Here is a 7,500-nt window from a genome sequence, read left to right as displayed (position 1 = left end):
GTCTGATCTCAGTATAAAACAACCACTTGTTGAATGAGCTCTGAGTGGAAGGTGTTCCCTTCACTCCCCACTAGGGGGCAGTCGTGTCATTTCCATAGAGAGGCCCAGACACCGAGATGGACAGCCTGAAGTCAGTCTGACCTCAGATCACCCACTGCAATGCAAACCCTCGACCCCTCACCCTCTGATTGGCTGTGGCCAAGGAGATGATATTCCATTCACCAATCAGAGAGGGAAAAAACGGCACAAACCAAGCCATCAAATTTATATTATTATATTATATTTATATTATTATACCACATTACTTTGGGTTTAGAGTCAGTATTACCAACACAGCAGTAGTTGCAATAAAACGAATCACTACCTCCATAAATAGATCATTAATCATATTAATATGTGTATATTGTGTAGATTATATTTGCTATGATGTATTAGAATTGCCATAGTTCCACTACCATTACCAATATGTTCGTTTACAGAATGTCAGGAAAGAATGTTGTCAAAGTCATTGGTACATGTATTCGAATAATCTGTCAAATATAGACAAAGAAAAACATAAGGCAGTGTGCTTCTGTCCAGTGTAACAGCACTAAACTGCAGTGCGGTGGCTGTAGATATGTTGTGATTGTTCAGTTTTTTATGGGCTGATCTGAAATGTGTTTTTATTTACAGGATGCTGGGAGCATAGAGGGAGTGTTATCACCGCTCACTGCCATAGGTCCAGTCAGGAGGTGGTACTCTGTCTCTCTCTCTCTCTCCCTCCCTCTCTCCATCTCTCTCTCTCTTTCTCTCTGTCTCTCTCTCTCCATCTGGATCCCATTGTATTGGCTATTGGCTAGCGAGAACACTGCCCCATATGGTTCTGCATCCCACAGCAGTTACCAAACAATGTTTTTCCAGACCCATCGGGCCAATAGCAGCATATTTGACATTATTTCCAAACCCCGCTATTATCTATTGTTATTGTTGCTTGTCAATTCAGGAGACACGGAGCTCAGAGGTTTTTGTTGTGTTTGTATTGCAAGTAGGAGCTTGCAGTTGTATAAACCGTCTACATACTGTAGTGTTACATCATTTAATACAGTTCAACCGGATCCATCGATGAGAATTTATTATCAAAGACATCAGATTGAGACTGTATAACAGACGAACAGAGACTGTGCAAGTGCTTCCCATCAGTGCCTCAGAACTCAGACTCTGGTGCAGTTTGCGGTTTCAACCGTTAGTCTGAAGTGAAGTTGATTTGAATAGATTAAAACATGCCATCGATTCATTGTCCTCACTTTTCCTAATCGTGCATTAGTGGTGCATGGTTCAAAGGATAACTCATTCCATAGACAGAGAGACAGTGTGTGTGTGTGTGTGTGTGTGTGTGTGTGTGTGTGTGTGTGTGTGTGTGTGTGTGTGTGTGTGTGTGTGTGTGTGTGTGTGTGCCTGTGTGTGTGTGTTGGGTAGGTGGGGGACTCAGAGACCAGCATATGACCCTTCCGAGTGTGTCAGCTGACCTGGGATTCCGGGGGATTTCACGCCACTGAAAGCCGATCACATACTGTGAGGGGATGATGGGCACTCGTAATAAATGTGATCTCAGCGGCAGCATCTGGACGAGCAGTAGCCTGTCTGTCCACCACTAGAACCGACCGCCAGCAGGTTCCGATTGTCTGGAACACGCCACTGTAAGGCGATTATGTGATCCTGTTTTTGCTGAGTCACACAGAGCATCATTACTCAACTCATCTAAACATAATGTAAAATACTTACGCGATCCTGTTTTTGCTGAGTCACACAGAGCATCGTTACTCAACTCATCTAAACATAATGTAAAATAGTTACGTGATCCTGTTTTTGCTGAGTCACACAGAGCATCATTACTCAACTCATCTAAACATAATGTAAAATAGTTACGCGATCCTGTTTTTGCTGAGTCACACAGAGCATCGTTACTCAACTCATCTAAACATAATGTAAAATAGTTACGTGATCCTGTTTTTGCTGAGTCACACAGAGCATCATTACTCAACTCATCTAAACATAATGTAAAATAGTTACGCGATCCTGTTTTTGCTGAGTCACACAGAGCATCGTTACTCAACTCATCTAAACATAATGTAAAACTGTGGTTCTCAAACTGTCCTGTGGATACCACTGGTGGTACGTGGACTCTGTTGTGGTACTCTGGGAGTCAAAATAATCACTTCAAATCATAGAAAATTATATCTAATGAAAACTATTTTTTGTCTTTCTTGAAAACAAACAAACAAACAAAAAAAACCAATGCAAATCAGTGTGTACAATGTGAAATATATTTGAATTGGCCTAGACTACTGTATTTTAATGTTGGTCATAATGGTGGTTCTTGGAGAGGAAACTGTTCTCTGAGGTGGTACTCACGGTAAAAAGTTGGAGAACCACTAATGTGAGACGCCCTGAGCCCCTGACCAGGGGTGTAGTGGTAGAAGAGGCGGGTAAACTATACATTGTACCTGATCATCATGGTAAGGTGGACTGCACCATGCATTAGCGGATTTGTAAATAGCCATTCAAAACGCGTTTGCTGATGGTGGAGGTTATTGTCTATTGTTTATAACAATAACAGTGGTATTAAGTACTTCCTAGAATGTTGATGAGTGTAAAAAAATTGTGAATGTGGATAATGCAGTGTGATTCTTGACTGTTTAAAGTTGCAATTGGTGAATGAACTCTTTTGAGAGGTGGATAAACTCTATTTCAGAAATTTCAGAGGTGGATAAACTGTGTTTACTTGCGCTTAGCCTCCACTACATCTCTGACAGCAACCACTCGGCGCTCGCTGGGATCTGTGACAACTGTATGTGAAGCAATCAGCCCAATTCTGCTGAGTCATCCCCATTCTCCAAAACAAGCACTTAATATCCTCATAGCATCAACAATGCCAGATAACTACACTCTCCTTATTGTAAGTCAGTATTGTGTGTGTCAAAATGAGTTTGAAGGCATTTTTCCAAGGTAAAAAAAAACATTGTGCATTGTGTTACTGTAAGAGTTGTGGATTTTGGGTTTGTGTCATAAGCGGGTCAGAACACACAGCCAGGGGATAGTCAGTGTTCTCTTCCAGCGAATGGGGATGTTATATGTTCAGTGCCATGCTGAATTTAATTGCATTGCGGCAGGACCTACTGTAGTGTTTTCTTGTCTTGTGTTGTGTTGCTAATTAGGCTCTCTGTGTGTGTGTGTGGTGTCAAGATGAGTGTGGAGAATGTGGTAATGGTGTGGGTGTGCGACTGTGTGTACAGTATATATGTGATGTGTGTGTGTGTGTGTGTGTGTGTGTGTGTGTGTGTGTGTATGTATGTGTTTGTTCGATGTCTGGAGAATGTATGTGTCAGCTGTTGCTGAGAGGGAGGAGAGCAATCATCATTTTTGGGGTATTGAGGAGGGGGATCCAGGGCTGGAGATGGTTGGCTTGGAGACTAGGAGGGGGGGTGGGGTGAGGGTGTGGGGGTAAAGGGGGCGGTGCTGGGGGTGGATCAACACACTAGGATCTCATAGGACCAGGCCAACACAGCCTTTCATGTTTACAGCCGCCCAAAGTGCTCACTCTGTTGGAGCCACAACTTGGCAGATACTTGGTATTGATCTTGAATACACTTACACATGTGAGCATGAGAATGTGCATACACACACACACACACACACACACACACACACACACACACACACACACACACACACACACACGCAAATAGACACACACACACACACACACACACACACACACAAATAGACACACAGACACACACACACAGACAAAGACAAACACACACACACACACACACACACACACACAGGCAAACATGTGCCATCTCTCTCTCTCTCTCTCTCTCTCTCTCACACACACACACACACACACACAGTAGACATGTGCACACATAAACTCAATCACATATAACATCTTCCACAGAGAGACATAAAGAGGGTTTCTAACCCAAACCTCACAAGCACTTAATATTCAAAATGAAGGCGTTGTCTACGCCTATGAAGGTTATGAAGACAAACATAGCTTGATATCAGAGGGGCAAACCTTGATCCTGCTCTACCGAAGAGGTCAGAGGTTAAATAAATGCACGTTGTGCCAATTAAAGAGAAATCGACCCCATGCAGGTGGCACAAAGCACGTAGGCTCTAAGGTAAACAGACAACAAAAACACAGTGTACTGTACTTTGGTACCAGGGTGACCATGCGTTCGTGTGTGGGGGTACCTCTGTGTGTGTGTGTGTGTGTGTGTGTAGTACCTCTTTGCATGTGAGTGTGTGTGTACGTGTGTATGTGTAGTAGTAGTAGTAGCACTTGGTTGATCAGTTCACATAATGCATAAATTCACATGTAAGAGGAAACAAATGACACACACACGCATACATACACACACACACACAGACACACACACACAAATGCACACACATTTTAAATACCTCACCATGCTGAAGTTTGGTGAGCGTTTGCTTTTGATCTCTGGTTATGTGGACTGGCCAAAAGTTAGTCAGTCTTTGGTCTCTTTGGTTATGGTCATGATAAGCCTGGGGTCACTCGAACCCTCAGCTTATCCCATAATAAATCATGCTGCAGTCACCAAAGCCTCTTAGGACTAGCAGTCAGAGACTCTCTCTCTCTCTCTCTCTCTCTCTCTCTCTCTCTCTCTCTCTCTCTCTCCTCTCAACACACAAACACACACACACACATACACTCACACATGTGAACTACACATACACATACTCTCATACACACACACACACACACACACCCACACACTAATCCTCTGTCCATGGCACATATTTGTAGTGGCCTGAAGTCAGGTCTTGAGGCTCAGCCTCATCAGTCTCCTAAAAGCCAAGTCAGCACCAGATCATCCCCCAGACACCTGACCAATGGACACACACACACACACACACACACACACACACACACACACACACACACACGGCATGGACTTGAACATGTAGGTCACTGTGACCTGCATAATAGTATTCATGATTTTATGGTCTGAAGCAATTGATCAGATGGTCTAGCTAGCCCAACTAGACCTAACTAGCTGCAAAATATGCAAAAACACCAAGGCTTTGTATTTTTGTTCTTAAGGATAGTTTTTACGTGCAAGTATGCCTACGAAATGGTTTTATTTAGACTATGAATTGAACTTTCGTTTTGAAACCTTATTAGCATCTAGCATTAATCCACCCGAGAGTGTCCTCCTTTTCGGACGTGTCCAGATTTTTGCCATGAGTGACCACCTGTCCGCATTTCATGAGCACACAGGCCACGTCTCTTTCGAGGCCTCTGTACTCAACGCTGTTACCGGTCATCATTTCTGACCCTCTCCCACCACCGTCGTAGCACGGAGCATCACAAACTCAAAAAGTTATACACCGATTTCCTTTGCACAATGTCGTCGATGCGACAACTCTCCTCGTGATTGAAGGAATGAATGATGTCGCTGCACTAGTTGAGCGTATGAGTTGCATATGCCGAAACGCAATACGTCTTTCAACTCTGCGTGGTATTCTGAATACTACTTCTGCTACACACACACAAAACAAAACATAATATGTCATCATATAAATAGTTACCATGTATGGGAATGTTGGAAGTGGAAATTGCACTATGTAATATTATAAATGATTGATGTGATGTGATGTGATGTGATATTGTGTTATATTATTCATAGTTGCCTTCTATGAAAAGGCTTTACTTTCTAATTTCCCACTAACGTTACCTCAATTCCGCATGTGTCCTCATTTTTGGACCTTAGTCCTAACTTTTGAGTGTTAGTGTCATAGCAGTGGGCATCCTAGTCTCTGTGCTTGAAGCCCAGCCGTTGTCCCCTGTAGGCTTGAATATAGCCTTGGCTCAGCCTGGCTCAATAGACGGTCTGTCGCTAGTATGCTCTTATCAGGAGAGTGGGTGGGTGATGGCGTTAAGTCTAACTATTTTCATGTTCTGGGTATTCCGCCATGACTGCTCATTAAGTCTCTCTACATTAGAGCACATCATGTTCTGGCGCCGCTGGAAACATTTGCAGGGTTGTTAGTGTCAACCAGACACGGTTCAGCAGGCGTAAATCAACATGCGCCTATCGCTGCTCAATCCAAAACCCCACCCCTCCCCACACACACACACACACTCCGGCTGCCAATAAAACACACTTCAGCTTGAGCTGGGCCAACATGTAGGCTGTTATGACCAGCACTTACACTGGCACATTCCATAGAACTGAAATGAGCTTTTAATTCTATACCACTGTCCCAAACACCAGTCTCTCTACTCCTCTACTGAAAGGCCAATTTCACTGTATAATTGAACTGATGTCAAGTACGTGATTACATCTAAACAATTATTATAGGCTCCACATCAGTCTGACGGTTGCATTGAGTTTTTACAAGATAAAAGAAAATTATCGCTAACATACAGTCACTGACATTAGTAGAGAAGTAACGTCCTCCGTACAATTGACCTTAACCAACTAGGTTTTCCTTAGAAGTGTAGTCTTAGACAATAGCTGTTATACTTTCTTCCTTTCCAGATTATAAACTTGATTTCAACACACACTGGCTCACATATTTCAAATATTGTAAAGAATATTTTTCTGCTGATGCTTAGAGGATGTAGCTCAACAACCAATCAAATACACCCCTCCCCTTAGTCTTGAGCCAACATCTGTGATTGGCTAGAATAGTTGTGGTGTCTTTTATTATTATTCGTTTTTTTATGATCATTATTATGACCGCTGCTAGCGTAGCTAGCAAAGCGGTCATATAGTTGTTGTCAAAGTTTGTTTTATTTATTTATTTTTTTTTTCCCCCGTCATCGGTTCTGAATTTTTGGTCAAGGATTCCCGGGACACCGTAACACCGGGGCACATGAAACTTGGTGGGCATGTAGCCCCAGTAGACTTGTGCGGAAAAATTTCGTTTCGTCCCTGGGGGTCACTCCCCCCCCGCGCTGCCCCTGCCCAAAGCCCAAAAATTGCAGTTTTTCCTACATAACTACCTGAGGATGACAAAATGTTTATGGTATGTTGGTCTCAAGAGCTCGCATCAACTTAGCTTATAACCAGTCATTTGTGATTTGCACCCCCATGGTAAAAATTGAAAATGCAATGTAATATTGCTTTAATTGCCCCTATCTTCAGATGAGATGTTATGAACTGCACCAAATGTCATGTGTATGATTAACCTGACACCCTCTGGGAGTATGCCAAGTTTTGTGGAATTTCATCCATGGGGGGCTATACAATAAATGGATTTATGTGTACATTCAGGACTGTATACCCATCGACCTGTAGATGGTGGTATTAACCCTCTGGAGTCTAAATCCCCCCCTGGGGATTTGAAAAACTGTTCCAAACATCTCAATCTCTGCTAGTTTTTGTCATAGAAACATGTAAGTGACACCATTAGAAACCTTTAATCAACTAGTTTCCAAATATGTGTTTTAAAAGAGAATGGTTCCTCTGGGTGCAACAAACA

The 7,500-nt window shown here is 42.8% G+C and overlaps 2 protein-coding genes across 2 annotated transcripts in view; both read right to left on the bottom strand.

Moving 5' to 3' along the window:
- The window catches only part of LOC134062152 (uncharacterized), a gene marked incomplete in the record, with an annotated part of 54,638 nt that overhangs the window by 11,607 nt on the left and 35,531 nt on the right, over positions 1–7,500 (bottom strand).
- pah (phenylalanine hydroxylase) overlaps positions 1–7,500 on the bottom strand; it is a 25,831-nt gene that overhangs the window by 13,198 nt on the left and 5,133 nt on the right. The window lies entirely within an intron of this gene.

The sequence above is a fragment of the Sardina pilchardus genome, chromosome 17 (assembly GCF_963854185.1).
Source record: "Sardina pilchardus chromosome 17, fSarPil1.1, whole genome shotgun sequence".
NCBI lineage: Eukaryota > Metazoa > Chordata > Actinopteri > Clupeiformes > Clupeidae > Sardina > Sardina pilchardus.
The sequence above is the reverse complement of the archived record's forward strand: the minus strand, read 5'-3'. Positions and strand labels throughout refer to the sequence as shown.